We start from the raw sequence: 8,701 nt of genomic DNA, 5'->3' as shown, positions 1-8,701 counted from the left end.
ATCTGTAAAGGAGGAATAACAGCCTTTCTATTGCTTATCTCTCAGGATCGTTGTCCATCCTACCTTTCCAAAGGTCCTATGCATATATTGTTGTTAAGTCGTGCCCGACTCCCATTTAGGGTCTTCTTGGCAAAAATACTAGAATGGTTTGCCTTTCCTTCTCCCGTGTGTCCCTATTTTACAGATGAGGAAACTGAGGCAAACAGGGTGAAGGGACTGGCCCAGGGTCACACAGCTGGGAAATGTCTGAGGCTGGATTTGAACTCAGGTCTTCCTGACTCCAGGCTGGGTGCTCTATCTACTGCACCACCCAGCTGCCCGGTCACTCCGCTCCACTGCTCCACGGCGTAGCCACACTGACGTTTTTGCTGTTCTTCACCCGCAATGCTCCCGCTTATCTGCCTGGACTGCGCCCGTTCCTAGAAGGTTCTCCCTCCTCAGCACTCTGCCTCTTGGAAGCCCCGGCTTCCTGCAGAAGCCACTTTAAGCTCTGCCTCCTTCAGGGAAGTCTTTGCAGGTGTAGCTTCCTCCCCGTGGTTGCCCCAAGGTATCTGCTTTCTCTGGCTTCCCACACGCTTACAAATGTGCCTGCTGTCTCCCTGCTTAGAGGAGAGCACCTGGAGGGCAGATACTACATCCTTTGTGTCTTTGTATTCCTGGAGTTTAGTATTGGACCTGACATACAGCAAGCACTTAATAGTTGATTTAGCTGCAGCAGAAATGTGAGGACTGTCTTTTGACTGCACCAGTAGCTCTTGAGCTCTGATTCGCCTTTGGATTGATAGTGTTGATGTAGCTGTCTATTATGTCTGGCCACTAGGTGGCGCCATAGTGAATAGAGCAGAGTACTGGAGTCAGGAAGACTAATTTTCCTGAGTTCAAATCCAGCCTATGTGTCTGAGACCTCACTTGGGGTTTTCTTGGCAGAGACACTGGAGTGGTTTGCCGTTTCCTCCTCCAGATCGTTTTGCAGATGAAGAAACTGAGGCATACTGTGGTTAAGCGATTTGCCTAGGGTCACACAGCTAGTGTCTGAGCTGGATTTGGACTCAAGCCTTCCTGACTCCAGGTCTGGCAAGCTCTCCGTTTCGCCACCTAGCTGCCTCTAACAATTACCAGGATAATTTCAGGGGAACCCCATGGGACCTGTGTCCAGGACCACTGCTCTCTCCACTGCGTGTCCAGCAGCCCAGCCAGCCACCCAGCCACTGAACAAGCCTGCCTGGCCAGTTCTTTTCCATCCCCATTTCCCATGTCTCTGCTCTGTCTTTCCAGCTGCCATCTTCTTTTGAAAAGAAGTCCATTCTGGAAAGAGAGAGTGGGGAAGCTGGAGTGGCCACAGGACAGAGTAACATGAATGATCCCTGTTATGGTAGCAATGCAGCAGGACAACAGGCTTGGCCATTAGGCCCAGCAGAGCCTTCTCTTGGCCATTCCCTCTCCATGGTGTGGCCTCACTAACCCCATCTTCTCCTCATGGAAATGGGGACAATTTCCTTTAATGCCCCAGGTGGGCTGGCCAGGGCTTGGGCAGGAGATGGGAAGGAAAACCACCTACCGGACTGGGAATGAAAGTCCCCAGGCTTGTATCTTACCTGTGTCCCCTTGGATGAGTCCTTTCCTTTCTCTGGGCCTCAGTTTCCTCATCTGTAAAATGAACTGGAGAAGGAAATGGAAAACCACCCCATTATCTTTGCCAAGAAAACCCCAGATGGGGTCACAGAGAGTTGGACGTGACTGAACCACAATTGAACAACTTCAACGTCTCACACAGTTGTTGGGAGGATCAAATGATATGATACTTGTAAAGTGCTATTAAAATGTTATTACTATTTATTATTATAAACCTCATCTATATTAATAATAACTGCCATTTTAATTTTACATAATGCTTTGAAGTGTGTAAAACACTTTACATACATTTGGACCTCATAACAACCCTGTAAAGTAAAGGCTACAGGAATTATTATTCCCATTTTACTGATGGATACAATGAGTCTAAAATGAGGATAAAATGAGATAAAATGAGAGATTATGGGATTTGCCCATGTTCCTATAGAGAGGCAGGATTTGAACCCAGATACTTCTCCAGCAATCACCTGCCATTACCGATGTGATCTCTGACAGGTCATTTGCCGCCCATTTTCTTTGTAAAAGGGATGGGTGCGGGCACTGCCTTTTGATCTCAAAGCTTCCTTCCAGTTCAAGATTTTATATGAAAACGTTTTCAGGTCAACAAATGGATCAGGGTCCTTCTTCTGTGTTCCCCCAAATGAGGCCGGCTCATTTGCCTACGTGACAAAGTGTCCAAAATCTCTTCTGGGTCTCTGGAATCTATGCCGATTTCCAAATTTCTCCTGCTCATAGAGTTTCAAATCTTGGCAACTGGACGCAGTCTTCTGTGATGGTATCCCTGGCACTGGCTCTTTTTTCTCTTTGCTGGGATTTATTTTTGCAATCCTTTTTTTTTTCAGGTGAGGAAGGAGTTTAATCTGAATCAATTCAAAGAAACAGTTATCAAATGCTGTGTTGGGCACTGGAGATGCAAAGATGTAAGCGAAAGGGTGCCTGCCCTTAGGGAGTTTATGTTCAACTGAAGGGAAAACAATTCTGCACAGATAAATTAAAGTAGAAAAAATAAATGCAAGACAATTTGGGGGAATAAGAAGGCACCATAACAGCAGAGAGGGTGGATCAAGGGGGTATTAAGACAGATCTCTTATAGGGGCAACTTGGGCAAGGCATTGAAGGGAGCTAGGGCTTCTAACACGGATGGAGGAAAGCCTGTACAAAGTCATGGACGCAAAAGATGGAATCCCTTGACCAAAAGAAGAGCCAGAAGGTCAGGGAGCAAAGGAAGGGGAGCAAGGCGTAATCAGTGTGGAAAGAGAGATTGAAGCCAGACTGTGAAGTATCTAGAATGCCTGGTTGGAGGAGTTTTTACCTTAGAAGAAGTAGGGAGCCATGGGGAGTTCTTGAGCATGGGCACCTAAAGGCAATGGGAAATCATGGAAGCCTCTGGGCAGGGGATTGAAATGGAAAACACCTACTAAGTGCAGGGTGCTATGTTTAGAATTAGAGCTACAGAGGCCTGATGAAACCACAGACTTTGACCTTAATGAGCTTCCATTCTACTGGAATGTAAACATTTAGTCTTCTTCAGTCTAAGCATCATGCCTAGTTGTTCTGCTCTTCCTCATTTGGCCTGATCATTCTGTCTTTCCACCATTGAGGCGGCTCTCTTTTGTACAGTGTCCCACTTATCAACTTTCTTCCCAAAATGTGGTGCCCAGAACTGACCACTATTCTCCAGATGTCACCTGACCAGGGCAGAATACAATGGCATTTATCACCTCCCTAGTCCTGGATGCTAATTCAGCCCAAGATCTCACTGGCATTCAAGAGCACCAAATTTGAATCAGAAGACCTCGTTCCTTCATCTGTAAAATGTTCCAGTCTCATCTGTAAAATGAAGGGCTGGGGTTAGAAGATATGTGAGGTCCCTTCTAGCTCGGATAGTCAATCATTCTTTAAGAATTGTCTAAATTCTCCTTTTGTGGGTTGGTGGGGAGGAAGGTGGCAGCACCATGAAGGCCTCGGGCACCCTAAGAGAATGTAAGGTAGTTGGACGCTGCCAGCCTACTCCCAAGAGTCCAGTGTCTCCTCTTTATTGGATGCAGATCTTTGCTCTTAATCATGTTATAGCAAAGTCTTGATTCTGGTACTTTGTTTCCCAGCTGAAAAAGATGAAGAAGTCTTCTGGAGAAATTGTATACTGTGGACAGGTCTTTGAAAAGTCCCCTCTTAGGGTGAAAAACTTTGGCATCTGGCTGGGCTACGATTCCCACCTGTTGTGGAACCCACAACACGTACAGGGAGTACAGGACCTGACCACTGCCGGTACCGTCACTCAGTGCTACCGAGATATGGGAGCCCATCACCATGCCTGGGCCCATTCCATCCAGATCATGAAATTAGAAGAAATTCCTGCCAGCCAGTGCCGCCAGCCTGCAGTCAAGCAGTTTCACGACTCCAAAATCAAGTTCCCTCTGCCCCACAGAGTTCTGCGTGGCCAGCACAAACCACGCTTTACTACCAAGAGGCCCAACACATTCTTCTAAGTGCAGAGACAAGGAGGCACCTGTTTTATTCAATCTGTTTAAATAAATTTCTCAATTGGAAAAAAAAAAAGAATTGTCTAAATTCAAGGTGTCACACCAACAGCCATCTCCCACTTCCATCCCCAGGTAACTAAAGGACTTTCATTTCCCAGTGCTCCCCTCCCCTATTTGATCCAGCCTCCTCCCTCCAACTGTCATTTTGACCATTCCAACCCTCCCCTAACAGTTGTTTTCTGTTACAGCATTGGGTCTGCCTTGGGGGAGGGGCAATTTGAATGTACATCAGAGGATCCCCATCTGCCTCTTACTAGCTGTGTGACCTCGGGCAAATCACTTTTCTCTGAGCCTTTACTCACCTTTAAAATCAACTTCATAAGGACCAGAATGGGGGAGGTGTGCTAACTTTGTTAAGTGGTTTGTCTGAAAAAAAAATTTCAAAGTGTTAATGATGTGAGATGGCTGTAAAAAAAAAAAATGAATGTGATTTTAGTCTGCTTTAAGAAAGGCTTGGTGTCCAAAGAGAGGGGTGATCATCTCAGTGAACTCTGACCTAGTCCAACCACACCTAGAGTATGTGTTCAGCTTGGGACACTCTGAAGGGAAGGCAACCAGGATGGCAAGGGCTCTAGAGCTGAAACCACAGAAAGATCAGTTGGAGGAACCGGAGACGTTGAACCTAGAGAAAGGGGTGGGTAGGAAAGGGAAGGACTCGATAACTGCTTTTGAAGGGTTGTCCGATGGAAGAGGGATTAGATTTGTTGTGCTGGGTACCTGAGGACAGAATTAGGTTTGATGAGTTACAGTTTCAGATGTGCTGGAAGGGAAAATTTCCAGACAGTCAAAGTGTCCCAAGGTGGAATGGGACTGGAGGGAGTGGGTTTGCTTTGACCGTCAATCTTCAAGCAAAGTTGTAAGGGGTGTTCGGGGAGGACCGAGCACCTCTGGTGTGAGGGCTGCTCATCCACCTTTGGTGTCCACCTTCACCCAGTTCTCACCTGTGGCTCCAAGAAGCTGTAGCCTGGGCAGCACACCCTGGTAAAACTGCCTTCAGCAGAGGGGCTCAACCAGGTTGAGGCCTCAAACCTGATGTTGAGTTAGGGGGTGTCTACCAGAGTACATGAAGAATTTCCTGGAGGAAGGGGCGGATGAGAACAGTTTGTACCAACGGTCATGCAGGTGGCTGAAAGAGGCATTGTGGAATGCTTACATCTTGGTCAGACACTGAAGAGGCTGAGGTTATCCATTGCATCACAGGCCATCACCAGTTATCCTGCCTCTTGTCCGGCCACTGGACTTGGATGACTGGAAGAGAGAGTGAGGCTGACAGCTTTGTGCAGCTCTGCCTCGCTTAAATCCAATTCACACACCAGTCAAGACATCTCCCATGAAGTCATGGGTCCTCTTTGAAAACCAAGGATGAACAAGAGCAGCTCTTCAAGCAAAGGCTGGATGGCCACTGGTCAGTTATGTTGCCAGTATCTCGGCTGGACCAGATGGCCCATAAGGCCCCTTCCAACCCTGAGCATCTTTGGATTCTGGTACAGTTCTGGGAAGGATCCCTGACATTCCTCCCAGGGCTGCCCCACAATCCTTTGAACACTCAGCTCTCAGAACCTGATTCCCCAAAGTCTGACCCTGTCCAGATGCTGCGCTCTTTGGAACCAAAAGGTGTCTTCCCTACATGGACTATCACCCTTGCAAGCAGGAAGTGTATCCATTGCTGGCATTTAAAAAAAAAATGCATCATTTAGCAAAGGTAGAAGGAGGCAGCATTAGAAAGGAGGTGAGGTTTCTCCAAGGTGCTCCCAGCCTTGTCAGTTCTGGCCCTTTCCTCAACTCTACAGCATCCCTCCCTGGCACCTTCCTCCTTAAACTTTGGTTTTTACCTTTCCTCCCCGATACATCCCCCTCTTACCTTCACTGAGTGAGGCCTTAGGCTGTTGGTAGAAAGTGCTCGACTGGAGTCAGGAGTGACCAAGGTTCAAATTTTCCCTCAGATACTAGTTGTGTGACTCTGGGAAAGTCACTTAAGTACATTGTCCTTCAGTTTATTCATCTGTAAAATGGGGATAATAATAGTACTGGCAGCGTAAGGCTATCGTGAGAATTGGATGAGGTAAGTAAAGGGTTTTATAAACATTACAGCTCCATAGCAATAGAGGTTATTGTTATTCTTTCCTTATCTAAGGAGGATCATAGAAGGAGCTGTTATTAGAGCCTCCCTCCCAGTCTGTGGTCCAGCCAAAAGAGAGAATGTAGGCAAAGCTCTTGTGATGCTTAAAGTATTCTATGCCTGTCATACAGTGCAAGTGTTCTACCAAAGTCTCTGGTTGAGAGCTGCTTCAGGTGGCACCCAATTAATGAAGTACCTACTATGGGTGAGCCCCTGTGCTGGGCACCCCAGAAAATCAGTCCCAGATCTCGAGGAGCGTGCATTCTCAGGGAATGAAGATCTGAGAATACCAGGGCATCAAGCAACTAATCAAAAAGCATTTATTAAACACCTACTGTGTGCTCACAGTGGAGTGGGGGAGACAAATTACAAACAGCCACGTGCAAACAGGACCCCTGTACTATCCCCAGTTTTGAGATGAAGAGACTGAGGCACAGAGAGGTTATGTAACTTGTCCAGGAAGTGCCAGAGCTTGGATTTGGACATCTCCTATCCATCTCTTGGCTCCAAGTTCAGAGTTCTTTCTAGTATCCCCTCCTTGTTAGAGGATTGCCTACTCCGGAGCGCCGTGAACAGACTAGAGGTTTGTTCAAAGAGGGTCATCAAACCCCTTCCTGCCTGTTTACCACGTTTAGATTAGCTGCCCTAGTAGTCCCAGGAAGATTCCGGATTTGCTTCCATTTCCTGTTTCTTCTTGGGGGGCAGCTGTACATCCTCAAGGGAATGCCCAAATCACGGGATGTCAGAGCCAGAAGGGACCTGGGTGAGCAGAGTCCCACCTCCTCATCTTACCGATGAGGAAACCGACATTCTAGCCCAGGATCACACTGATTAGGAGCAACACCTGAACCCAGGACTCATTTGAGGTCCCTGCCTCTTTCACTGCATTACCCAAAGGGCACTTTACACATTGTCTATTAGCGTGATATTCCTCTTCTAGGTCATCTATTCCATGAAGCTCCCAATCACACCCCCCCAAAATTCATTTTCTGTCCTGAATTCCTGCCCTGCTTATTGTTTGTATCACGTTTGGGGGGAACGGTCCAAAGGGCCGTGGACTGGAAGTCAAGACACCTGGGATCAAGATCTGGCTTGGACTTTTACTGACTGTGCGACTGTGGCCTAATCACGTGAACCGCAGCCATAAAAATGGGATTATCAACTCCACGTTATTTGCCTCGGGGTTGTCCCAGGGAAAGGGTACAGGATAGGGACTGGACGTTTGTGATTTCATGGATACAGGGAAGTCCCAGATGAGGAAATTCCCTCTACCAATGCAGGTCACACGTTCTCTACAATTCACAGCCTTAGAGAACTGCACAGAGCACAGAAAAGTTAAGCGATTTGCCCAGTGTCCCACAGCCAGTGTGTCTGAGGAAGGACAGGAACCCAGGGCTTTCAAGTGACTATTGACCACACTCCCTATTGAAACAAATTCTCTGTAAATCCTAAAGTGCTTTCTTATCATTCTGCCCTGAATTGTAGCTTCTTTGTAGGAGTGCCTACCCCCTGTACCTAACTGTAAGCGCCTGGTGGGTGTCACCACCTCCCTGACATTTCTGTCCTGCGTGGGCCCAGCACGGGACCCGAACCAAGGAGACACTCGGTTGTTGAATGAATGCACGAGAGTGTAAGGGAGAAGGCAGCTCCTGAGGTTGGCCGCCCTCCAACGTGGGCATTAAGCCGCATAACCAATGGTTGTGCGCTGCCGCGGGAGTCGTGCCCTCACTGCCCGAGGGGTATTCAATTCTCTTTCCTGTGCCCATTTGAAACAAACAGGCAGGCAATCCAGAGCAACGTACCAGGCCACAGGCTTCAACTGGCCGCCTGATGCGAACAAATGCTCAGGAGACTCTGGCGGGGCTGCGAGCAAGCAGACAGGGCTCAGAGAGAGTTAGAACTTATTGCTAGCAGGCTGCTCGCTGGTGGGGGACAGGGCGGCGAGTGGAGTTAGGCTGACCTGGGTTCAAAACCCGTCTCTCGTAGACTTAACCAACGCTGGGCAAGTAAGCCTTTTAACCTCTGAGGAACTGATTTGAGAAGTTCCAGGGTTTATCTACGAAGTCATAGATGGGAAGCAGGATGCGTCAAGGGAGGGAGTTCCCGGGCTACGATGAAATCAGACTCTCTCAATGGCTGGGGCTGCTGTTAATTTGGCTTTTTTTTTTTTAATATTTAAAAAATCTTTTAGGCGTCGGGCCCATTCCAATGGATCGCGGGGGGTGGGGGGTGGGGATGAAGCTGACCTTTGCCTGGATTCCTGAAGGCTGTGCCAGGTCTTATCGACCTGGGAAGGTTTCAAGTGAGCTCTGGGTGAAGGACGATGTGGCTGTCGAGGACCAGCCTTACTGAGTTCGGTGAGGCTGATCAGCAGAGGGTGGTCCACGCAGTGGTGAATTTTTTGAGG

At 48.0% G+C, this 8,701-nt stretch overlaps 1 pseudogene; it reads left to right on the top strand.

Annotated features, from left to right (window-relative positions):
• Positions 1–1,882: 1,882 nt before the first annotated feature.
• LOC144455217 (large ribosomal subunit protein eL20 pseudogene) lies at positions 1,883–4,293 on the top strand (annotated as a pseudogene).
• Positions 4,294–8,701: the final 4,408 nt, after the last annotated feature.

The sequence above is a fragment of the Phascolarctos cinereus genome, unplaced genomic scaffold, assembly GCF_003287225.1.
Source record: "Phascolarctos cinereus isolate Bilbo 61053 unplaced genomic scaffold, phaCin_HiC Scaffold_9;HRSCAF=440, whole genome shotgun sequence".
NCBI classification, from domain to species: domain Eukaryota; kingdom Metazoa; phylum Chordata; class Mammalia; order Diprotodontia; family Phascolarctidae; genus Phascolarctos; species Phascolarctos cinereus.
This window is presented reverse-complemented; position numbering and strand designations above follow the sequence as displayed.